We start from the raw sequence: 25280 nt of genomic DNA, 5'->3' as shown, positions 1-25280 counted from the left end.
TTTACGACACTCCTGCGGCGTCTACGACTCAACGTCGCCTTCACCCCTGTGTTCCGTGTTAAGCTGGGTTACAGTAACACGGCGCTGTGCCTAGCTTGCCACACCCCAGCTACGATCCTCCATATGATCGAGGACTGTGAGCGGTACACGTGTGAACGCCGGGTACTTCGACGCCAACTTGAACTCCTTGACCGTAGACCATTCAGCCTGTCCAAAGTACTTAGCCCATGGAGCTCCCCTGCGCATCAGTGCCGGGCTCTTCGCTCCCTTTTTGCTTTCATGCAAGCCACTGGACTCCTCGAAGAGCTCTAAACAGAACTCCGACCTGTCGTCGCTTCACTTTCACCATAATTCATCCTCTCTTATTAACCACTGTGAAGTGGGGTAGGGTCCTGTGGCTACCACGGGGAAACATCCCATGTCATACCTTTCCTTTCTTTTTCTTAATAAACATATTCCCCCCCCCCCATGTCATCATCACTTCTTCATTTATTGTTGTTGTTGTTCTCGAAGCCTAGACGAAAGGGATAGGAACATGCTAGACGGCCTTTCTCTTTGTGTGAGCGTTCGGATGTTTACATTTTGCTCTAGTTTACGATGTACTTATTCCATAAAACTAGGCAGGTGTTGAACGTACACGACGCGTTGCTCTTTGGCTCTCGAGAAGGTTCATTCTCCAAAACTAGTAAGACAATCCTTTACTCTATGCTATTATTATACGTTATGCACCCCATTCGCAAATATTGTTTACATAAGATGTGGTATGCGCACCAGCTCCTATCCGAATCCATGTTTCGTACCCATACCTCGTTTCTTTTTCCGCGGAGAAGCATTGGCTCGTTTTTTCCCCCTCTGTTATCAAATACGTGTGCTGAGTTCCACAGTACAATACAGGATATAATACTGCTAAAATAGCGTAAACGCAGGCTGGCTGGCGGACAAAATTCATGATGAAACAAGCATGGGCATGAGGAACACGAATTAGACGAGAATACACTGCGAAGTTTAAAGGAGCTTCGCTCATTCGTGTTGCATATGCCCAGGCTTGTTTGATCATGTATACACAACTCAAATTGGCCAGCTAGTCGGCACGAAATGAGCAAGCACGCAACATATGAGGCCGGTTCGTACACGTGTAAGGATTGCGGCGTCAAAGTACAGGGTGTCAACCTATAAAAGTCTACCAGCGCTGGCATGCCGTGCTTTGCAAATACTCAATGCACGCGTAACGTTGTGTTGTCTACATGTAAAGCTCTTAAGGACAATCAACCATGCTAAATTTCAGCACGATTGAGCTGGTCTGTGTGAAGTTATAACGCGAAATGTGTGATTCCCGTAGTCAAAACAACCAAGATGGCGGTGTTGCGAAGAGCACTTCAGATGTTGCCAACACCGCTCCCCAGACGGCGACGAGTCGCACAGCATCACGAAGCCAGCTATGAGGAACAGCATGGTTGACTGTCCTTAAGAGCTTTACATGTAGACAACAAAAAGTTGCGCGTGCATTGAGTATTTGCAAGGCACGGCATGCCGGCGCTGGTAGACTTTTATAGGGTAACACCCTGTACTTAAGCACATTTCTAGTTGTATACGTTGTACAGTACTTCAAATACTGCCCAAAAGTATTTGGAATACTTCCCATCAAGTACTGAAGAACTCAACTGGATATGCAAGGCCAACAATGGAATTTCCCAAGTAAGTTTTGTGTCTGAGGCAGTACCTTTGAACAAGAAAATTAATTATTGCCTGCCTCTTTCATGGTATACAAGAGATGCGAGAACGAGTAAATCAGACAATAAGATATTTTCCACTAGCACATCTGGTTGCCTGAGCAGCTGTAAACGGAAATTATGCCGTCTGCTGCAGTTTGTATTCATGGGTACGCGCTAACTAGCTGCGCTTCAGAACACTCGGTGCTGCTGATGAGACTGGCTTGCCCTTATTGGCCTGACTCATTTGGGCAGCGTCTCGACTCAAGCCAGGAGGAGATGAGATGTGTTTGAAACAGATAGTCCAACCGAAACGCTCATCGGTTCGGTTCAGTTCGGTTCGGATTTAGGTTCGACGATAAGGGTTCAGTCACGGTTCAGCTCCAGAAGGGATCCAAATGATTCAAACCGTTTTTTTTTTGTGTGTGTGTGTAAACGGTTAGGTTTACGAGCCGCCTCAGTGTCCATGGGTGGGAATGAAGCACAACAGACAGCTTAAAGCACAGTTCTGTTTGGGTGGTACAGTACTTGAAGTGGAGAGGAAGCGTCCGCCGTCGTTCAAGATTTTAAAAGATTTGAGCGGTATGAAAAAACATGATTAGTAGTGGTATGAAGGGAATTGCCTCAGAACGAGAGCCGCAGATACTTCGAACAGAGACTGTTCTTCTTCTGGGCACCATCCTCATCATTGGCATGATATTTAAGGGTTAGGTATGACGTGTTAAAGGTTCATGTGTGTTCCTGAATTGTGGGTCAACAGCCCGGAGGGAAGAAAGGGTCCGTACGGGCTTCTACTACCGAAGTGAATGGCCGCTTTGTTAGAGTCTGCAGGGAATTATGTGAATGAAGTGATCTTGACTTCAGACCGGTTACAGAAATCGGAGGTCCACGAAGAAGGGGACGAAACGGTACAACAGGCAGGAATGGGCGAGCATTCCGAAAGTTAGTTTAGTGTCTGTTAGAGTCTGCTAGGTTTTTTTGCCCGTCGGGATGTCACCTGTATAGGGTGGGTGAATATATTGCTAAGTCGGCCATTGCATTCGAGGAGGGGCTCGTCTTTCCCTAGAATGACTTTGATGTTTGGAAGTGCGTTGGAATATCTTGTGTGCGCAAAAAACCTAGCAGACTCCTTGGTCAAGGCCGAAATCGGCAAACCGAACACCCAGCACAGTGGAACACGCCCCTGCAACTTTCCGCGATGCAAAACATGCAAGCACGTTCAACACACTAACTTCATCGAAAGCACTGCTAATAATTAAACACACTCTATTGTCCACGCATTCACATGCACAAGCTCCAATGCAGCGACGGCTTTATGCAATACATTGGTGAAACTGGCCAGTAAACGAGCCAACCGCCTTACCGAACACAGAACCGACACCTCCAACAAACCCCCAAAGCAGTTGCCCAAGAGTTTAACCTTCCTGGTCACAATTTTTACAACATTAAATTATATATTCTAGAAACCGGGTTCAGATCCACACGTGAGAGACGTGACAGGGAATCATATCTCATATACAAGTTCAACACCCTTCACCCGTTCGGTATCACAAGGCACCCTAGAAACACTTCAAACGTAAAATATGCCCAGACTTTTTTCCTGCAATTCTATCCCTTCTATCATTTATCTATACTGTTATGTTCCGCATGGCCACTACTTCTTGGTTTATTTATTGCATCCCACAAATATATATGTTACAAAAAAAGATAAACTTTGCTTCCTCTGAACAATTTCCGTACGTAACATTATCTTTGCGAATGCTCGCCCATTCCTGCCTGTTGTCCCGTTTCGTCCCCTTGTTCGCGAACCTGGCATTTCTGTAACCGGTCTAGAGTCAAGATGGCTTCATTGACATAATAATCCCCTCCACACTCATTCACTTCGGCTGCTAAAGCCTGAGCGGACCCTTTCTACCCCCCGGGCTGTTGACCAACAAGTCGATTGAATCTTTAACACGTCATAACTAACCCTTTAATTAGCATGCCAATGATCAGGACTGTGTCCAGAAGAGGAACAGTCTCTGTCGAAATATCGGCGGCTCTCCTCCTGAGGCAATTCTCTTCATACTTCGCTGGATTTCTAACCCTCTATGATTAGTAGTGGCTACGACAGGAGCATAACCATGAATTACTGGTTTGTGCAGACTGCCCCCCACGGAGATCATGCCACGGTGGATAATTATACGACTGGGTTCTTGACAAAATTTCGGCAGGCATGTAACAGTCGACCAACCCTGCTACCTGGGCCTAAGTCATTTAAGTCATTAAAGTTATTGATTATATCAGTCAGGAGATGCGAATACACGTTAGTCAGCAAACTGCTCTTCGTGGAAGCTCCATTGGAATGGTGCGATTCTGAGCCCGGGGTCCCTATATAAAAGGCGCTTTATCGCGTCATCACTCACCACCGCCGCCGTGCCACCATGTCGCCGTTAGGGGGATGTGTCTTTAGAACAAACAGCACGAGTAGGAGTAAGCGCAAACAGAAAGTTTGATTCGTTTCACACCTATATTGGCAGTTTTTTGTACATGATATCAGTATGGTTGTTTGATGCTCTTTTATTTCAAATGCACAAAGCAACCAGCTCGGTATGATGAAACAACGAAGTCACTGAAAAGCTTAAACAGCTGTAGGACTCGAACCCACATGTTCTGGATTACCGGTAATCCAGAAGATGTGGGTTCGAGTCCTACAGCTGGGTAGCCTTTTCAGCGACTTTCATCTTTCATCGTTAATTTATTCGGCAATTTGAGGCTTTGTTTGTATTTGTCCCTTCTATGTTGTTCCAGCCTCAGAACATCAGTTCTCTCACGTTCTTTTCATTCTGACCAGCATGAGGGCGGCTGGCGCTTTACTCTCTCAGGGGCTTATGTACGTTCAGACACACACACACACACACACACACACGCACGCACACACACACACAAATGGGATAATGATGTGATGGGTCATTCATCGGAGGGGCGGATCCAGACCCTCAGTTTGGGTGTGGGGGGAGGTTTCTTTGTCGGAGCGCGTAGTGGGGGAGAGTAGTATAGATAGGGGATAGGACACCAGCACCCCCGCGAGGGCAGCGCCACCGTCGCCCCTGCGCCGACTTTTTTCGTGATTTTTTCCCGTGGGCGGCAGGCGGCGCTCGGGTGGAGGGCTGCTGCGGCGGGCGGCGCGTGTCCGGAGGGCGGTGCATTCGTTTACCGTCGCACATTTTGCAACCTGGGCCGTCATCTTTCGCCACTTTTCCGTCTGGGACGACTTCATTCGTATTATTTCCCGCTACAACAAGTGTGTAGTAGGCGGTTTACATGCAATGGATAGCAATACACAAAAGTAGAAGTGAAAATATATTTATTAAAATCATTAGTGCCGGGAATTATTATCACACATCATACACAATATTTTTATTAAAAGTAATCATACATACAAGTTTTCAATTAATCAGAAAGGATAGCAGATTTAATCAAAGAATATATTTTAATCAATACGATTACAATTAGAATTACAAGTTTTATTGTAAAAAGTCTAACATTTTTATATGTGAGCACCATAGTGTTTTAATTAAAAAGTTCTGATAGATGTACGTAACTTCAAGCACAATAGCCAAGCTAAGTTGAATATTCCAATACAGCACAAATTTATTTAATCAGATTCGATCCATGGTCCGAACGTTGGCGGAGGGCAGTGCATTCGTTTACCATCGTACATTTTGCAACATGGATTGAGTTTTTCTCGCGATTTTTTCCTGTGCGCGGCAGGCGGCGCTCGAGTGGAGGGCTGCTGTGGTGGGCGGAGCGTGACCGGAGGGCTGCGTGCGCGCTTCCCCTTCCCCCTGGGCTGACTTCTTTCACCATTTTCTTACTTGGGCCGACTTCCTTTCCGCGACAGGTGGGCGGCGCTCGAGTGGAGGGCTGCTGTTGTGTGCGTCGCGTGGCCGGAGGGCTGCGTGCGCGTTTACCCTTCAGCCTGGGCCGCCGACTTTCGTCATTTTTCAGCCTGAGTCGACTTGAATCGTAATTTTTCCAGCTACAACAGGTGTGCAGTAGGCTGTTTACATGCAAAGGATAGCCATACACAAAAGTACAAGTGAAAATATATTTATTAAAGTAATTAGGAATTATGTTATGACTCTGCGTGAATGGGAAAAACTTAGCCAAAAATCTGAAATAGAAGGAACACAATACACGTAACAATACGTATCACAGGTATGATACATTAGCATTGAATAGGTATCACAAATCAAACACAATATTTTTATTAACAGTAATCACAAGTTTTCAATGAATCAGAAGTGATAACACACTTAATCAAAGAAGATATTCTTAATCAATATAATTATAAACAAAATTACAAATTGTATTATAAAAAGTCTTATATTCCTATACGTGAGAACCATCAGTGCAATAGCGGGAAGTTCTGATAGTTGTATGTAGTTAAATGTGAACAGCACAGACCCTGGAAGACTATAGGACACGAACACAAGAGGAAATAAAATCTATACCACTACATTGGTTAATCAAAACAACATAGTAATCTATCATTCAGAAAATCAGAAGAAAAAATCAAACTCATCAGAAAATAGACATCTTAAAAATGAACTTCACCACATAGCACGCTCCTAGCCAACAAACAGAACAAAGAATGACACGAACACAAGAGGAAATAAAATCTATTCCACTACATTGTCAAATTCATCAGAAAATAGACACGTTAAAAATGAACTTCACCACATAGCACGCTCCCAGCCAACAAACAGAACAAAGAGCGACACGAACACAAGAGGAAATAAAATCTATACCACTACAAAGAAAATATTCCTAATCAAAACAACAGAGTAATCTATCATTCAGAAAATCAGAAGAAAAAATCAAACTCATCAGAAAATAGACATGTTAAAAATGAACTTCAGCACGGGGTTTAGCCCTGGAGCACAGAGAGATGCGTACACGGTCTAGTCCGTCATCTTGTATTCTCCCTCGTTGCCAGCCGTACTGGGCGTATACACTACACCAGTCTCATTGGCCTCACATGGCAACTCAGTCAGGACAAACTATTGTATTGTTTTCGACTCCTTTGACAGCTTGAATGTCCCTGTTTTCTTTTTCAGGTAGGACAACATAAAAATGAACGCGTTCATCATACTGAGTAAGTATGTATATGGCCTTCTATGTAAAGTGGCTGCTCCAGGCTTAGCACAAGCAGTGAAAAGGCCGAAACACATGGAGCGTTTTTCCGACAATTTCACGGTTTGCGTGGTACCATACGATACGCCCTGGAATCTGTCGACAACAGATATTCGAATGCTTGTGGGCGCATTTTGCGAGGAGTGGACGGAGCGACGGCAGCCGTGGGGCAGGCAAAGTTACCTATGAGTAGGCTTCCGACTTTTCGGATTTATCCGGTAAACTCCCTCTGATAATTTTTTTGCAAAAAATAGGATTTATCCGGTGAACTCCGATTTTTCCAACGCCCACGTGGTGACGTTAATGTTTTTCCTGTTTTCTTCTTCCTTTGCCCCCTTGTTCCACGCCTACTTTTCGACTTCAAACTGATCGGCAACCAAAAAATGAGTCACAAGTGGTAGCGTCCTTCAAGGTCGCTGGACGCATGGATGGCCCAAAAGGAGGATAGTACACACATTTGTCCCGTCTGCTCTATGCATACAGCATTTCATCCCAAGCAGCACACTGTGCTGAAAGTCGAGTTCAATAGGGGTGGACGGGTAGGTGGAAGGCCTCGAACAGACTCCTGAAACTAAACGACATTGATAAGACGCATACCGTCCACCCCTATTGCACTCGACTTTCAGTACATTGTGCTGCCTTTGATGTGACCGTTTGTCAGACAGTCCGCCTCAGATATGCCCTTCAGACCACTCTGTCACTGACTGTTTGAATCGTGTAGTGCGTGGACACTTCATGCTCGCTGTACAGTCACCTTCCGCAGCTTCCCTAGACAAAAATGAGACTGAGCTATCAAGAGATGAGATAAGTTCAAGCTGACAGAGCAACGATGTGTTCACGGCACTTCAAAGAGACTAATTTTGTCCCAAACGTGCCAAATGGAAGACGGATTTTGTATGAATAGGAGCACGACCTACTACTATACTAGAGATACCAATACTATAGCTATACCCATACATATACTATACCTGGACATCCGCAAAGCTCCCAGCACCGGGGTTGTAGTTCCGGCAATCGCCGCTGCGCTATGGGATTTGGCGGTAGTTAGCACTATTCGTTACCACGTGATTTTCCGAAAACGCGGCAATGTACGATGGGCTGTGCTGACAACGAAGACGAGGTACCGAAGAGGGTGGTGGTGGTGGTGGTGGTGGTGGTGAAAGGGCTTGCCGTTATCGGCCTCACGTATGTGGGCAACGTCACGACTGACGCCCTGGGGGAATGTGCGTCCTGGGCCGACTTCTAAGGGAACTGTGCCGACATATGTCTGAGAGCGTCTGAGGAAAACCCAGGAAAAACCCCAGACAGCACAGCCGGGCACCGGGTACCGGGCCGCGGTACCGAAGAGGGTACCGCGTGCTTAGCAACAGCCGAGTAGCCCAGTGTAGCAGACGAACGACGGTGGCAATGATGATAGTAGTGCTCATGTCATTTCCTCTCCCCAATAATGCAATGTGGTGCTTACAGCGGGCACTAGCGTAACTAACCCATGATACGGCTCTCCCATTGGCGGTTGCCATTTGTCCAGGTCTCCAGTACAGAGTAGATCGTGAATAGAATATGCCATCAGTGTTCACATTCAAGAAGAAGCCAGAGAGAAAATTACCAAAGGAACGCGTAGTAGTAATGCAAAACTATTGATGGGATTTATTTATATATTTTATTTATTTCAAATAACTGCGGCTACGTGGATATATGGGTAGCCAATCTGACTTTGTCGGGACCTTAATCCCATTCTTTTTTTTCTTTTCGATCACATCACATATCGATGAGAGGTTGATACTGTGGAGGCTCTTTTAGGATAATTGACCATCGATACTTGCCGCAATCGTACTGAGCTGTTATTTTGTACCAAACATTTCTGCTGTATACACTGCACTAAATAGTTCTCAAATGGTCTGTACTTCACTGTCTAAATATCTCATAGGATGGGATAAAAAGCAGTATTGCACTAGGTTCGTAATTCTCTCTCACAAAATTAAAATGACCGCGCTCCAATGCTTTCAATGCAATAAGGAACACATAAGCACTCTTACCTTGCTTGCATTCTCCTTTGAACCCCTCGTCTCACCACGTGAATAATATAGTGGACCAGAACGTGTGTGAGGTGATACACGGGATAGATGTGCTGCACCTGAGTCGTGTGTATGACACTGGTCGGGTACAGAGCCTCAGGCACGGCGGAATTGCGGAGGTTTCCGTGCGCGCTGAGCATGCGCGCTGAGCATGAGCCTGCTCACCTTAGGCCAACGAGATACTAAACACCGATTGATAATGATATAATTTCACATGAAACATTGAACATGAAAATTTCCAGCCGCATAGGAGTTACTTTCCACCATTTTACATGCTCGATCCCCAATAGCCTGATCTCACTGCGAACGCAGGTTCACTTTCGTGACACCAAGAGAATCTATGAAAAGTAAAGTGGAAAGTCCAGTCCACACTGTTGCGTTCCGATGCCTGTGTATACATTCTCCTCCTACTACATAGATCGCGACCTATGATTGCCTATGATACTTGGGACGACGCACAGGTTGGTTACCACGGCAAGTCGCACGCGCACACATTGGCACGCATTGTAAACCTTATGTCTACACTCTTAAAAATAAACTTCACCGCATAGCACGCTCCTAGCCAACCATTATCTCGAATGATATCGTTATCTGCCCTGATTTGCTGAAAACGGGAGGCGTACGCCTTTTCTGTGACAATTATGAACAGCATAAGTGTCGCAGAAAAGACGTACGCCTCCCGTTTTCAACAAATCAGGGCAGACAACGATATCATTCGAGATGATGGTTGGCTAGGAACGTGCTATGCGGTGAAGTTCATTATTAAGAGTGTAGGAGAGTTCCCCGAGCATTTCTGTAGCACAGCTATCGTTACGCACCTAGAAGTCTATAACCCTATATTCAAGGTCTTGCTCTAGCCAATCTTCAAACGGTAGACCAAACATAGACCAAACCGAGGGCTTCCAGACCTGTATTTCTCATTATGCCTAAATTTAGACCAATGCTATAGCTAGAGGTGAGTGCGGGTAAGCAAACTTCACTCTTAAAAATGAACTTTACCACATAGCACGCTCCTATAGCCAACCATAATCTCAAATGATATCGTTATCTGTCCTGATTTGTTGAAAACGGGAGGCGTACGCCTTTTTTGTGACAATTATGAACAGCATAAGTGTCACAAAAAGGCGTACGTCTCCCGTTTTCAACAAATCAGGGCAGATAACGATATCATTTGAGATTATGGTTGGCTAGGAGCGTGCTATGCGGTGAAGTTCATTTTTAAGAGTGTTGGACCACACCCGCACAGTACTCGCGCGTGTGTGACCCGCAGTGCTGTCTGTATACCCGCATTGGGACCCGCAGGGGGAAGTGTTCCTCGTCCACTTTACCGCTGTTCCTATTTTAAAACAATGGAAATTCTGAGCGTTTGCAACGTCTCTCGGACGGCTTCAATCGTATGCCAATAAAACTGCAATTCAACAGAGAGCCATATATGTTTGCATTAATTATCGAACTCGCCCGTCAGCACTTGCCTGCTACAGTCTGGCACATGGATTGATACGGCCAATGACATAGGGCAAAGCTGAGCTCGCGTGTGACAGAGAGGAAACACTTAGTTGGCCATGGAGTGCGGGTAATGCGGGTATACCCGCATTACATGCGCATTGCGCGTACACTGGCATTTTACCCGCTTCTCGAAGCGATCGCGAATTCCTACCCGCAAATCGTGACGATGTGCGGGTAACTGCGGGTACACTCTTAAAAATGAACTTCACCGCATAGCACGCTCCTAGCCAACCATTGTCTTGAATGATATCGTTATCTGCCCTGATTTGTTGAAAACACGGGGCGTACGCCTTTTCTGTGACAATTATGAACAGCATAAGTGTCACAGAAATGGCGTACGCCCCCCGTTTTCAACAAATCAGGGCAGATAACGATATCATTCGAGATAATGGTTGGGTAGGAGCGTGCTATGAGGTGAAGTTCATTTTTAAGAGTGTACTCACGGGTATACCCGCACTCGCGTTCAGCTCTAGCTTAATTTTCGTTGCAACGTCAAGAATGATACCGTTTCTAGGCATTTTGTTCTAGACCTTAGTGATCTAGCGTGAGCCACCAGCTGCTTAGGCAGTGTCCTTGAACGTATGGTACTGCACAGGCTCGAGTGGTGGCTGGAGCGAAGACCTGTTTTTCCTCAGGAAATGGCGGGTTTCCGCAGGCACCTTAACTCCATGGATTCGGTGCTCTATTTAGTCTCTTCGGTCGAAGAGGCGAAGGCGCGAAGACAAATAGCGATGGCTGTCTTCCTGGGCATCAAACGGGCGTACGATTCCGTAAGCCATCCTTGTGTCATTAATGGATTGTTGCAGGCCCAGGTGCCTCATTGGGCGCTGACGTGGCTCTTCGACTTCCTCCGTCAACGGAAGATTTTCGTCACTACAGGCGAGGGGGACACGGAAAAGATCACTGTGCCAGAGGGAGTTCCTCAGGGAAGTGTCCTTAGCCCCCTGTTATTTAACATTGTCTTGATGGGCCTCAAGGGGTGCCTTCCTCGGATGGTGCATCTGTGCATCTATGCTGATGATAGCTGCGTCTGGACGGTTGGCAAGTCCCGCCCTGCAATTCAGCGTCGGCTCCAGAGCTCACTTGATGCCATACATGCTTACTTCCTGAAAGCAGGGATGACATCTCCACTGAGAAAAGCGCTACCCTTCCGTTTGCCCGGAAAGAGATGCGCCGGTTCCAATTACACATCGGAGGCACACATCCCCCTTAAGGCAGGTCTGGCACCACAAGTTCCTCGGTGTTGTGTTGGACCGCAACCTGTCGTGGGCAAGACACACTGACTATCTCATTTCAAAGGCGCAACGCTTGGGAAATGTGATACGTCACTTTGCCGGCTTGCGCTGTGGATGTACTCATCGGGACCTTCTTGCACTCCACAAAGCGCTTGTTCGTGGCTCAGTAGTCTACAGCCTTCCTGCACGGACTATCACGGACGTCCGAATTCAAGCTCCGTTGTGTCTTGGTGCGCAGCTTGTGGACCTATCTTGGCGTTCCGCGTTGCGCTGAGACGAGGATGGTAGTAGCCGAAGCCAGGGAACTCCCAATTGGCGTCCTCCGTCAGAGAGAAACTTTCCGCCACTGTTTGTGATTGCGCGCTCGCCATCGCCGTCACCCACTGGTACAGAAGCTTCGTAGGCGGGACCACAGCAAAATCGTGCAGTGTGTGCGAGAACTAACGGGCCATATAACTGCCTTCACTGTTGCCCCAACCGCTTCTTCAGTAGCACAATGGACACCGCCGAAACCATCCATCTCGTCTCACATCCCGGGGTCAAGGGGCCGAAGAGCCAAACCCCTGCTCCAGTCCTCAAGCAGGCAACTCTGGAGTTGATGGACGCTGCATACTGAAACCAAGCGGACGGTTCCTCCAGTACTGGCTGCTCATCTGCGGCATTTGTAATTCCAGAGGCGTCAATTTCACGTGGGTTCCGCCTATCACACCGCTCCTTGGCTCCGGTGGCAGTGAACATCTTGATGACGCTTGATGACGAAGTTTTAGAATACAGGGGCCACCGGCTGACCGGGTCCCTAGCCCTAGGAATAAGAGGTCCCTAGGTATAAGGTCCCTAGGAGGCCCCGAGGAATAAGAGGCAATGAGGTAGCGGATCGGGCAGCTGCTGCGCCTCATCATAGCCGCTCAGCAGTCCCCATCATACTTTCGAACGGGGATAGACGCTCCCTCGTGTCCGCGTTGACGTCGCCTTGGGCCCATCAGGAATGGTGTCATGACATCACCCAGTGGTCGCTTCTGTATGCTGTTGACTCAACTGTATTACTTGAAATGGCAGGCGGTTTCCCTCGACTCTTTAAATCTCTCGAGCGCCGTTTACGACTTAGCGTCGCATTCACCCCTGCACTCCTGTATAGGCTGGGCCACAGCAACAGGGCGCTGTGTACAACTTGTGGTTTGCCTGCAACAATCCCACACATTCTAGAAGACTGTAGCCAGTACGTATGCGAGCGACGGGCCTTTAAATTTGAAATACTGGATCAGAGGCCATTCAACATCTGCAAAGTTCTCGGCCCATGGAGTAACCCTGGACATCAGTGCCGTGCACTTGGCACTTTTCTTTGCTTTGTGAGGCCCACCGGCTTCCTTCGCAAACTGTAGGGATTTCCTTCCCTCGTCATCCTTTCATGTGAATCCTTTTTGGAATGGGGTAGGGTCCTGCACTCAACGCAGGGAAACAACCCACATCATCATCATCATCCATTCATCTATGTTGTTGTTGTTGTTAGACATCTAGACTGAGACCACGCTGAGATGCGTCCGGTATTTGTATGCTGTTTCAAATGTGTCTGATGTACGCGTGAAATTAGCACGCAGAAACGCACACAAGGAATATATTTCGCGAAACATTTATTTGACGTAAAGTTACCAGGAAAATGCGAAAGTGAATAATAGACCTGCTTGTGTTGTTAGTGTTGCACGTTTGTGCAACACTGTAACTAGCAGGGACGTGCAGGACTTAACTATACTTATAGGTAAAGTACTGCATGGTAGTTAAAAAGTAGTTCGAAATTACTTGCAAAGATGGTAGTTAAAACTACTAGTTAAACTTATTTTGTACTGGTTAACTACAGTAGTTTGGCTACTGCGGGCTACAACTACTTCACATTTTGTCGCTTAGCCTTTCGTACGCTTTACGGCCTTCTCTCTATGCGGTTATTAGCGACAGCGCTGAGAATTTTTTTCATCTTGCGCATCACACGCATGCAGACAATCGCATGCAAAGCGTGCAGAAGTATTGAAATAAAGAGAGTACGCATAGTACAGAGCTCATTGGCATCATTTTCTGTTTCAGATGCACATGAGCAGAAAGTACGTCTTTTGTGTTAATCAGGACACATAACGACCGACACACACAGCATATTCAAAAGGCTTACGCCCCCTCCGTCATCAGATTGGAGGCCATGTCTGTATGGTTGCATGACATATCACGACGTCAGTACTGTATGGAGGATCGCGTGCTGTGCTATAATTGTTCCGAGTGTGGGAGCTCACTGTATTCTCGCTCCCCATGCACCCACGCGCGATTTCTACGACTAAGCGATCTTAGATATAACGACCCGCACCAAAGTATTGGAGTTGTTACAAATGTAGTTAAACAGCTACATCCTTGTAGTTGCAAAGTAGTTTTCAAGGGGCACTAAACTCGTGGTCGTACTTTGTCTAAAAAACTGCATGGAGTGAAGGCAGCGGTTTCCCTCTACCTAAATATGCGGAAGACTTTGCGTAGCTCAACCGCTTTCACTGTTTAAAAAGCGGATCAAAAAGCGAAATCAGCTCAACTCTCCCCTTCGTGTAATGCGTCAGCAAACGTCACTCGGCTACAGCAAACGGGGCAGACTCATCCCCGCATGACGTTTTGCGTCGTCAACCAGGCCTGGACTCCTACAAGGTCAGCAGCGGTGGAGAACCTGCCGGACCTGTTTGCTGTCGCATTGTTGCGACTCCGTGGCTGTGGAGGGAATAAGTACGGCTTATAAAGTAATCTAATTTCTGTCCGTGAAGGCAACCGGAAAACATGTATAAATAATACGTCGTGGAAGGACATCCCTGGTGAACGTAGTCTAATGGCTCTGAAATAAAAAGAGACAGAAAATAAAACACTTATTCAAAAATGCAGTATAGGCGGTGACCTGCACGAAGCCTCAAAATGACGTCGCTCCTATTGTTGTGAGAACTTGGAGGGCGGAGCATGTTCAGGAAATAGTGCGCAGCGCGTTTTGTAATTACTGCGCTACTATGTCATTGTCGACCTTCATAATTTAAGAAAATATCTTTCAGAGTTAAATGAACATATTCTTACTGATACATCATTGCTCTTGTATCGGTTTAGTGCCCCTTAAACTACTGCGGCTGTGATGTAGTTACACTAGCAGTTAAACTGCAATTTGACGCAGTAGTTAGTAGCAGACTTGTATTTATCATGAGTACGTACTCAAAATACAGTATTTTAAATATTTTTTCCGGTCTTTTGGTACTCTACGCAATACTTTTGCGACAAGTATTTTTAACGCAATTAAAATACTTTTTTTGTATTTGCTACTCAATACTCAAAATACTTTCCTTCTTCGTCAAGCACACTTCCCGCTGTGTCCAGATTTGCAGCTCACTTCAGAATACCCTCTCTTTTTTCTTTTTCGTTTTTCAGGAATTCGGGAGTCTGTCATTTATCCTCCTGTACGATAGGCTGGTCCTATGCTTGGCCTTGTTGTCAATAGCCCACTCCTATTCATATGTCAGGTGAATCTTCAGGGGTTTAGGTACAAGGGAATCCCGACATTTATTTCATTGGTCACCAAATCAATAAACACGTGCCAGAGGTTGAAGGACCTAAGCTGACAAACACGAGGGATTACGAAGTTTTGGGCCAGAAAATACGAGCGAAGTTTACTTGGGTTCATAAAATTCACCATTAAATTTAATTATACCATTACAAGCAACATTAGTTTACACCAAGACTGACGCTGACACAAATGAAAGATATGCTTAGCATGGCAGATGACGGCCACATTCATTTGTACGGCCACGCTCGGGGGGTATATGTTTATTAATGAAAAGAAAAAAAAGGAAAGGAACACACGTTTCACTTACTGCTAATACTAAAGTACCTTAAGGAGTATCATAAATACTTCTTAGAGTATTTAGTACTGTACTCACCACGGACTGCCGTAAAGCTAGTTTCCCTAAAGCACAAGCAAGCGATTAAAAAAGTTCCGCTGAATGTCAAGAAAAAAAAAAAAACTACGTGCAGTCCAGCAACACTGTACAGTTCCTAAAGTTGGCTGCACCTCAGTGCGTGTAGGAGTTAGCTGAAGCCGACTTGCACAATGGCAACGCCTGAAACCCTGTATGTGTGGACGTCTATAGAAGTATACTAGCCCTCTGCCCGACAACCTTTGTCGTGGTCATGGCTGGTCCGTGGTGAATCTTTAATTCCTCGAAAACTGGCGTTAACTGCGTATAAGTGTGATGTTGTTCTTCGGACAGCAGCAAAAGCATGCATAATGTTGCATAATGTAAAAAGCATAGCCGGCTATTCAGCGCCACTGGCAACTTAGCATTATATAACGTCCCCATACATCTCAGCCAGGTCTGGATGGATTTTCCGCCCCAAGATACGTCGGACTCACGTTGATATCCAATTTGTGAATCGGTACCAAGAAGCTTTATCCTGCACGTGTCGAGGAGTGATCGCAGACTCATATCTTGGATAGATTGGCCACCTTGCACGTTGCACTAAACACCTTGAAGCCAACGAGCAGCAATGGACCAGGAACGTCTTCATGGACCAGGATGGTGTGGGCACGGCGCTTGCTTGACATTCCCCCATTTCTCCAAAGTTGCCACATTTTCATAGAGTACTCAACGGGACACTTGCGCTCATAGCCATCGTCGTGGCCTTGGAGTTGAAATACAACAGGTTCCTGCAAACCGAAATACGACAGGTTCCTGCAGAAATCGGGGAGCTCCTTTCGGAGCTTGGGTAAAAGCGCAAAAAAAAAGACGTCTAAAGACGCGCCTACACCTTTCGATGTCGCGATGGATGAGTGTCGCCGTCACATACCGCGTCGTCTTTTATCGAATGTGGCAAATGACGCGCCCAAATCTCAACAGTTCTGTAACGAACGATGTAACATCACTGGAGGCGTCGTGCTTTCTGCCCATCCCTCAACTTTTGATGAGAACCTTGGGTCTTCAGGAGAAAAGACTACGTCGCCCCTTACGTCCTCCGACACCTTTTCTGTGCCTTCGCAGAACAGAAACCCTAATCACCTAGCGGTATTCACGAATGGCGCTCCATGGAACGGCAAGACTGCATCGGCATTTGGAATACTATTCGAAGGCGCAGTGCAATGGGGAAGAGTATTGGCTGTCGAGATGAGGCATCCCACTAATTGTTACAAATCTGAAGTGTTGACGCTGTTGATTTATTTTCGTGGTGCATCAAACGCGCTCAATACTAACACCGCTTTCAAACCACCATTGCAGACGGTTCAGAGCGGAGTTGTGAGCCGTCAACGGAAATGTTACGGAGGAAAAAGTTCCATCACAGTAAAGTATTCTTATGACAACAAGGTTTCTATGGTATATGGTATATAGTTCGCAGCGTACGGGAGCGTTAGCTTTCAGGCCTATGTTCTCCAGAAATCGCGCGACCAACGGTGAAGGTTGCGAAACAGATTGACAGATAAAGGTCTTGAGAACATTTTTCTTGGAAATCTCGTAGGAAAAAAGGCAAAATAACGTCAATGTTGAACGGAAATATCTCCTTGAGTCTGAGGAGCAACGAAGGGGGGAACTATACAAGACGGGCGGTTCTTGTCCCGTGTCCTCCCTGTCTAGTTCATCCCTTCGGCATTTTAGGGGCTGAGCTGACTCCCTTCTGGTATGTCATATCAATCGCACAGGAAACTCACATACAAAAGCTGCACATGTTACCACATTACTGTTAGAATGAGCAGCTGTGACCGACGATACCTGCTCATTCTACACCTTGTTCGCTTCCTTCTCTTAAAGCCTCGTATATGGCGCCTCGTGATTAACTTCCTCCCTGCGATCTCGAATAACCGCTCTTGTACCACAGGCGTGAACCTTCGCGGAGTAATATGCAGCGGAGCTCCCATCAGGATAACTTTTTTTTACCGCTCGCATAAAAATGATGCGAACACGTCTCTGTGTGAATGGAAAAGAAATGGCGCTGATGTTAAACACATTGCTGCAGAACCATTACTTTCATTTCAGGTCTCTGGTGTGCTTCTCTGATGACAGGAGTCAGTGTGGCGACAACACAATACGTGTACCCTCCTACAATCAAATGTGAGAACGCCCATATCAGTCCCGTAGTACTACACTCTTAAAAATGAACTTCACCACATAGCACGCTCCTAGCCAACCATCACCTTGAATGACAACGTTCTCGCCCTAGATTTGTTGAAAACGGGAGGAGGAGCCTATTTTGTGCCGTGCATAATGGACACAAAATAGGCTCCTCCTCCCGTTTTCAACAAATCTAGGGCGAGAACGTTGTCATTCGGGGTGATGGTTGGCTAGGAGCGTGCTATGGGGTGAAGTTCATTTCTAAGAGTGTAGGATCGTGCTACTTATAAATAAACTTCCTTCTTTTCCCTGATCTTTTCAGTGTGGCCCTGTGACAGTCGCGAGTGCACCGACAAGTGTCAGAAGCTGTATTGCGCACCTGGAGCACTCTGTAGACTAGGGGAATGTACCCAGGACCGAACTGCAGCTTGCAAGTGTACTATTTTCGGAAGGCCTACAAAATATTATCCAGAGGGCTGAACAAATAAAACGAATAACATATTCGGATTCACTGCTGTACTTTGGATTGGGTTGTCGCTGAGTGATCCATTCCATGATCACCCTTAGCACGATGGCATGATGTTGCAATCGTAGGATATTGAAATCTTTAGCTTTCTATACATGAAAATATCTGACACAGGCTCATTGCCATCGTACGACGAAGTAGATGCGACTACAGGTAGGCGAATTCATTCCTAATAGCCCACACGGGCATCATTCGCCACCACAACAGGAGAATGATGTGATGTTGAGTTTCATGTTGAGTGAATTGAAGTGGTGTGACGTGATGTTGAAGTTGACACTGAATGACAGGCAATGTGACGGATGTTGTAGTTGAGATCCTCGTGGTGAATTTGTCAGCTGACGTTGGTTTGCCAGGTCCTGACGTTTGTGTACACAATCGTTTCTGCGAAAATAAATATGGAAGCCCACAACATACTGAGGGGAACATTGATGGTTAGAAATTGTTTCGCGTTCTGTTTCCGCTATAGGTGTGACATCGGAGATTGCGAAGGGCACACCTCCTGGTGTAGGGTCTTCGACATGCCGTCATCCCGACACTAACGGTATATGCACCACTTCGACCGTTATTCGCCACGAGCTCTCGCGAGAAGGCAGGTTGCGACGTTCAGCTATTTGGACTCGTGAGCAATACGGCTTTCACGTGCCGCCCCGTGAAGTTTAGTGTGCAGCTTTAAAATAACGGTAACGCTTTATGTGCGGGTGGAAGACTGTGGCGCTGATCTCTGTTTGAGCGGTCTTGTGTCGAGTAGACGGGAAGAGAGGGAGTGTTCGTAAGTTCTTATTGCCTTTGAATAATCGGGATGCCAGTATACTGGCTTCACGACCTGGATTCTCGCCCCCCTCCCTTTAGAGAGGGGGGACGAGAGTCCAGCTGACGTTATTGACACGCAAAGAGTGAATGCACATGCCAGGAACTCATTCGACGGATATCATACAATCGGTGTTGTGATTGCCGGGCTTCTCACTTGACTTCGAACCGTAGACGGGAGCATCTCATTACGGGACTAGAGCCATCCTGTACCAGCGTCGTGAAGACAAACCTAAGGGCCAACAACTAAGTGTTACTGAATACTACTCACACACTTTCTCCAAAAGTGAAACAAATTATACGACGGCAGGAAAGGAAGCTCTTGCTGTACCGCTAGCCGTGTGATATTTCCGTCCATATATTGAGGGGAAAAGATTCTTCCTCTTCACCCACAACTAAGCGTTGTCTGACGTTCTAGCCTTGTCGGAACCCCCAGGAAGGCTTGCATGATGGATTTACGAACTCGGACAACTCGATTTCCAAGCTTTTCACCGACAGGGAGCAGGTCTGACTGACGCAGATGCCATATCCAGGTGGCTCTCCAGCAAGGGAATCAGTAAATCCCACGGCGACGCCGCGGCACGCTTCAGCCGGCGTCTCGGCATCTCTCACCGACTCGCACAGCCTCACCCTTCCCTCCCCTGGGACTCTGAGCTTGTATCGCCAACTGTAGGATGGGACTCTGAGCTTTGGCTCCCGTGCCGGTAGCGGAACCCCAGCAGCATCACTTCGCCAGCGCCAGAACCAAAAGTTTCTGACCCGCTCCGAGAGTACAAAGGAGCGAAACACTTTCGTAACGGTGACGGACATACACCAGAGCAACTCACACTGCTTGCAACAACTTGAAAGCACCTAACTTTACAGAAGAGCCACCCCTTCCTGTCAAACATAGTGTTTTTTACTTGACCTGCCGCTTCCGTTGTCATTAGAGGAACCAGCGACATTTTAGAGCGTATGAAACGTCCGATCTTGGTATCGCGCATGCGCATTATTGTAGGACGCGTGATTTCGCTCAAACGACCCGCTGGCTCTCAGTCGGCTTGACCGATTGGCATTGGCATCACGAAGAAAGATGGCGGCTGCTTCCACAACGGGGAAAGTTGAGCTTTCGAGTTCTAGTGAACGTTACAATGGGATTGCCACGCATGTTGACTGTTTCAGACAGTGTGCATCATCTGCGGGAAGTCGTTGGATTGAACGACGTATTGAATCGGGCATTTCACGCGCTTCAACGTCCAATCTTGCCGTGCTGCTTGACCATTTGTGCAATACGGTACATACCATTTTCTGTATTTTCAGTCAATATCGGGTGTACACGTTGAATATGGGGCCCATAGCGCCAGGATTTTCCCAATATTGGCTCAAACTGGGCAATATGGGGCCCATATTGCCCAGTTTCAGCCAATATGGGGGACATCATGGCGAAACCGGCCCTATATTGGACCCGTATCGCCAGTGACAAGACAACATGGGCCCAATATTGTGTGCTGCTTGGGTAGGTTGTAGAAGTGAAGAATAGGATGCTGCCAACCACCAGAGCTTGCCACCTGGAGGCATGCCGAATATGGGGGAATATGGGTGAAATCATCGCGAAATGGGCCTCATATTGGACCCGTATCGCCAATGAGCAGACAATATTGGCCCAATATTGTGTGCTGCTTGGGTAGGTTGCAGAAGTGAAGAATAGGATGCTGCCAACCACCAGAGCTTGCCACCTGGAGACATGCTGAATATGGGGGAAATCATCGCGAATGGACCCCATATTGGACCCGTCTCGCCATGACCAGCGGATATGAGCCCAATATTGTGTACTGCTTGGGTAGGTTGCAGAAGTGAAGAATAGGATGCTGCCAATCATCAGAGCTTGACACCTGGAGACATGCCGAATATGGGGGAATATCGGGGAATCATCGCAAAATTGGTCTCAATATGGAGCAGTATCGCCAATGACCAGCCAATATGGGCCCAATATTGTGTGGTGCTTCGGTAGATTGCAGAAGTGAAGAATGGGATGCTGCCAACCACCAGAGCTTGCCAGCTGGAGACATGCCGAATATGGGGGAATATGAGGGAAATCATCGCGAAGTGGGCCCCATATTGGACCCGTATCGCCAATGACCAGCCAATATGAGACCGATAGTGTGTGCTGCTTGGGTAGGTTGCAGAAGTGAAGGAAGAATAGGATGCTGCCAACCACCAGAGCTTGCCACCTGGAGACATGCCGAATATTGGGGAATATGGGGGAAATCATCGCGAAATGCGCCCCATATTGGACCCGTATCGCGAATGACCTGCCAATATGGGCGCAATACTGTGCTGCTTGGGTAGGTTGCAGAAGTGAAGAATAGGATGCTGCCAACCACCAGAGCTTGCCACCTGGAGACATGCCGAATATTGGGGAATATGGGGGAAATCATCGCGAAATGCGCCCCATATTGGACCCGTATCGCGAATGACCTGCCAATATGGGCGCAATACTGTGCTGCTTGGGTAGGTTGCAGAAGTGAAGAATAGGATGCTGCCAACCACCAGAGCTTGCCACCTGGAGACATGCCGAATATGGGGGAATATGAGGGAAATCATCGCGAAGTGGGCCCCATATTGGACCCGTATCGCCAATGACCAGCCAATATGAGACCGATAGTGTGTGCTGCTTGGGTAGGTTGCAGAAGTGAAGGAAGAATAGGATGCTGCCAACCACCAGAGCTTGCCACCTGGAGACATGCCGAATATTGGGGAATATGGGGGAAATCATCGCGAAATGCGCCCCATATTGGACCCGTATCGCGAATGACCTGCCAATATGGGCGCAATACTGTGCTGCTTGGGTAGGTTGCAGAAGTGAAGAATAGGATGCTGCCAACCACCAGAGCTTGCCACCTGGAGACATGCCGAATATGGGGGAATATGGGGGAAATCATCGCGAAATGCGCCCCATATTGGACCCGTATCGCGAATGACCTGCCAATATGGGCGCAATACTGTGCTGCTTGGGTAGGTTGCAGAAGTGAAGAATAGGATGCTGCCAACCACCAGAGCTTGCCACCTGGAGACATGCCGAATATGGGGGAATATGGGGGAAATCATCGCGAAATGCGCCCCATATTGGACCCGTATCGCGAATGACCTGCCAATATGGGCGCAATACTGTGCTGCTTGGGTAGGTTGCAGAAGTGAAGAATAGGATGCTGCCAACCACCAGAGCTTGCCACCTGGAGACATGCCGAATATGGGGGAATATGGGGGAAATCATCGCGAAATGCGCCCCATATTGGACCCGTATCGCGAATGACCTGCCAATATGGGCGCAATACTGTGCTGCTTGGGTAGGTTGCAGAAGTGAAGAATAGGATGCTGCCAACCACCAGAGCTTGCCACCTGGAGACATGCCGAATATGGGGGAATGTGTGGGAAATCATCGCGAAATGGGCCCGATATTGGACCTGTATCGCCAATGACCAGCCAATATGGGCCCAATATTGCGTGCTGCTTGGGTAGGTTGCAGAAGTGAAGAATGGGATGCTGGCAACCACCAGAGCTTGCCACCTGGAGACATGCCGAATATGGGGGAAATCATCGCGAATGGGCCCTATATTGGACCCGTATCGCCAATGACCAGCCAATATGGGACCGATATTGTGTGCTGCTTGGGTAGGTTGCAGAAGTGAAGAATAGGATGCTGCCAACCACCAGAGCTTGCCACCTGGAGACATGCCGAATATTGGGGAATATGGGGGAAATCATCGCGAAATGCGCCCCATATTGGACCCGTATCGCGAATGACCAGCCAATATGGGCTCAATATTGTGTGCTGCTTGGGTAGGTTGCAGAAGTGAAGAATGGGATGCTGCCAAGCACCAGAGCTTGCCACCTGGAGACATGCCCAATATGAGGAAATATGGGAGAAATCATCGCGAAATGCGCCCCATATTGGACCCGTATCGCCAATGACCAGCCAATATGAGCCCACTATTGTGTGCTACTTGGGTAGGTTGCAGAAGTGAAGAATAGGATGCTGGCAACCACCAGAGCTTGCCACCTGGAGACATGCCGAATATGGGGGAAATCATCGCGAAATGGGCCCCATATTGGTCCCGTATCGCCAATGACCAGCCGATATGGGCCCTATATTGTGTGCTGCTTGGGTAGGTTGCAGAAGTGAAGAATGGGATGCAGCCAACCACCAGAGCTTGCCACCTGAGGACAAGCACAATATGAGGGAAATAATCGCGAAATAGGCCCATATTGGACCCGTATCGCCAATGATTAGCCAATATGGGCCCAATATTGTGTGCTGCTTGGGTAGGTTGCAGAAGTGAAGAATAGGGTGCTGCCAACCACCAGAGCTTGCCACCTGGAGACATGCCATCATGTATGTAAAAAAAAGTCATTTTCAGGGCAGCCCCTCATAATTACACAGATGTGACGCACGCCGGCTTGCGGTTAACACAACCCATCAATATACTCAAGTGGATCCACGCCGAGTTTGAGGAAGAACAACCCAAGGGGAGTTCCAACAAGCTATTTAATTTACATGGAGGCTAAAATGGACATCGGAGTATGTGCTAGCTCACCAGTTTCGTGACAAGACCTCATGGCAAGTTCGTTGCTTTGGTCGGTGGCTACTGCACTGGCTGATCGGAAGTCCGGGCCCCTTTTCGCTGGCTCCTGGCGGAGGGCGGGTCACTTTCCAAGAGTTGTCTCCCTCTCTTCGCTCTGCGTACGGAATCGTCCCAGAAGAAGAAGCTCCCCTGGGCCCTCCCAGTCTCTTCCTTTTTATTATCATTGGTAGAGGAGAACGAGCCATCGTTGAGTCCGCGTCGTGGTCGTCTGGGAACCCACCGTCTCTTCCCTCTCTGTCATTGGTTGAGCACTGTTAATGTCCGTCTCTGTTGCCGGAAGGGATAAGCAGAAGCCCTTCCCCCTGCAGCTACAAGCTGCTGCAGTTCTTGCTAGATACACACAAACACGGTCACATCGCCAAGCCATAGAGCTTGTAAGTGCATTCCTCCTGGCATTAAAAAGGGGGAGGCAGCAGGTGTCCATTCGCTTGCCCCTTTGTTCGTCGTCGGACGCTCATCGCATCCTTTCATACGATCGAGCAGCGACGTCTGGTCGAGCTGGTCTGGAGACGTCTGGTTGACCGCCACACAGAGACGGTACTGCAAGAAGGACCCACCAGAACCTACACAGCTTATGTGGCTTTGTGTCTTTGCCTTATCCGTTCTATTCCACTTTGATGGCACCAATGAAATTTGTTTGTTTGTTTATTTTGACTGTCCAACCAACCCCCATCTAGACAGGGTCACAAGAAAACACGCCAAATAAAAGTAGTTGCAATAGTGAGACTCCACTTGATCGTGGCTGCATAAATATCCTACACCGTCGCGGTTCCTTCTGAGTCCAGCAATCATCAATTTTCAAGAGCTCCAATGCCATGTTAATAGAGAACCAGTGGCCGGTATACAAAACGAAAGAACCACAACGAAGGGTACCCGAGTACCTTGATTGCCAAGCCCTTTCGTTATGCCTAAAGCGAGTCAAGTTGCCTAAGTATGTCTTGCAAAAACATGCGAATATACGTAATATTTTTCGTTCACTTCCAGACTACAGGTGAGTGAAGATGCTTGTGTGTCTTGGGCACCTGCAAAACGATTTTTCAACATGGATTCAAAATTGCTGTCCTGCTTTGTGTACACACAAACGGCTTCATACTAGCAATGTGCGGTGTGTATTATTCTGTTGAACATGATTGACATTGACTCATGCCTTTTAGAAATGCTGAGCTTGAGCAATTCTTAGCAGTTGATGTGTACCCTTTTAATACGCTGCTAGTACACTGTGTCTGTAATATTTGTCTCATTATTTATACGGGAATTTTCCCCGATGAAGATATGAAGACTTTTTCCTCGACTTTTTCTTTCTAAAAGATGCGGCAGCGGAAAAAGCAAACCCTACAGAAAGCCGTACACGAGAAATACCGGTAAGGTGAAGCACAGTGTTGCTGGACTGCCTTTCCGTGGAGGAGCGCCTAATCATTCAAAGGAAAAAAATCCCTTTTTCATTATCTGTACCACTTGGGAATGAGAAATTGTACTCACTGAAATGTCATGCGGTACGGATGACGTCGTCCTGTTACCTCAACGCGT

The 25280-nt window shown here is 47.3% G+C and overlaps 1 long non-coding RNA gene across 1 annotated transcript; it reads left to right on the top strand.

The window, feature by feature from the left end:
* Positions 1–570: 570 nt before the first annotated feature.
* Positions 571–18305, top strand: LOC135399504 (uncharacterized). Its single transcript, XR_010424311.1, has 4 exons — positions 571–685; positions 6812–6849; positions 17724–17798; positions 18121–18305. It is a non-coding gene; the product is annotated as an uncharacterized LOC135399504 (long non-coding RNA).
* The last annotated feature ends 6975 nt before the right edge of the window (positions 18306–25280 follow it).

This window comes from Ornithodoros turicata, chromosome 7 (genome assembly GCF_037126465.1).
Source record: "Ornithodoros turicata isolate Travis chromosome 7, ASM3712646v1, whole genome shotgun sequence".
Lineage (NCBI taxonomy): Eukaryota > Metazoa > Arthropoda > Arachnida > Ixodida > Argasidae > Ornithodoros > Ornithodoros turicata.
Note: the sequence above shows the minus strand (reverse complement) of the source record. Positions and strands in the feature narration are given on the sequence as shown.